Genomic DNA, 1,689 nt, shown 5'->3' with positions numbered 1-1,689 from the left:
TCCAAAACTCTGATCCGCAGCAGGTGACTAACCTGCTATACACATGATGCTTCAGCTGGGGGTGTTTAGGTTGTAGTTTTTGGTTAGTTAGGGAGTGCGTGAGTGTTTAGATAGAGAGTGAGTATAGATACTACAATTTGTACCTAGTTTGAGGCACTAAAAAAAAGTTAAGGCCCCCCTGCGGCCTGCGCTGCGCACCCGCCCGGGCTCGAACCCGTGGCGCTGCACCTGCCTAGTTTTTTCGGGATTTCTTCGGGTGAAGGAGCCTCGAGGTCCTACGGACCACAATGGGATGACGTGCCCGTCACTTGTATTCTCAGTACGCGTCAGGGATGGCCAAGGCCGCACCCGCACAGGTACGCGTCAGGGATGGCCAAGGCCGCACCCGCACAGGCAAAAGCTGCGGCTAGCCGGCTACGTGGTGGTGGGTTGGTGGGCGGGCTCTGTTCGTTGATTCCAAAACTCTGATCCGCAGCAGGTGACTAACCTGCTATACACCTGATGCTTCAGCTGGGGGTGTTTAGGTTGTAGTTTTTGGTTAGTTAGGGATTGCGTGAGTGTTTAGATAGAGAGTGAGTATAGATACTACAATTTGTACCTAGTTTGAGGCACTAAAAAAAAGTTAAGGCCCCCCTGCGGCCTGCGCTGCGCACCCGCCCGGGCTCGAACCCGTGGCGCTGCACCTGCCTGGTTTTTCCGGGATTTCTTCGGGTGAAGGAGCCTCGAGGTCCTACGGACCACAATGGGATGACGTGCCCGTCACTTGTATTCTCAGTACGCGTCAGGGATGGCCAAGGCCGCACCCGCACCCGCACAGGCAAAAGTTGCGGCTAGCCGGCTACGTGGTGGTGGGTTGGTGGGCGGGCTCTGTTCGTTGATTCCAAAACTCTGATCCGCAGCAGGTGACTAACCTGCTATACACCTGATGCTTCAGCTGGGGTGTTTAGGTTGTAGTTTTTGGTTAGTTAGGGAGTGTGTGAGTGTTTAGATAGAGAGTGAGTATAGATACTACAATTTGTACCTAGTTTGAGGCACTAAAAAAAAGTTAAGGCCCCCCTGCGGCCTGCGCTGCGCGGCGCGGCAGGACGGACCTCGACTGCCGGCGCCCGGTGCTGGGCGTCAGGGATGGCCGAGGCCGCACCCGCACCCGCACAGGCAAAAGCTGCGGCTAGCCGGCTACGTGGTGGTGGGTTGGTGGGCGGGCTCTGTTCGTTGATTCCAAAACTCTGATCCGCAGCAGGTGACTAACCTGCTATACACCTGATGCTTCAGCTGGGGGTATATAGTTGCTGTCCGTGAAATTTTTGAAAAGCCATCTTTCTACATTTGAAGTATTAAACATAGACTAATTACAAAAATAATTATAGAACTCGTATATAAATCGCGAGACGAATTTAATGAGTCTAATTAATTACTATAGCATTACTGTAGTAATTAGCATCTGATTACAACCTAATTATATTCATTAGATTCGTTTCGCCATTTACAGACATCAGTCGCAATACATTTTTTATTTCGTCTAGATTTAAGTCTCCATGCAGGTGCCGGAAATTTTTTTTTGAATTTTGGTTTTTGCAACCAAACACGGCCTATATGCATGTCCCCACAACAAACAAGAGGGGCACAGCTAATTAAACTTGTTTAGGTACTAGCCCTCGATGGACTTGGATAATATCCTTTCTTTTTTGC

Source organism: Panicum virgatum, chromosome 7N (assembly GCF_016808335.1).
Source record: "Panicum virgatum strain AP13 chromosome 7N, P.virgatum_v5, whole genome shotgun sequence".
Classification (NCBI taxonomy): domain Eukaryota; kingdom Viridiplantae; phylum Streptophyta; class Magnoliopsida; order Poales; family Poaceae; genus Panicum; species Panicum virgatum.
This window is presented reverse-complemented; position numbering follows the sequence as displayed.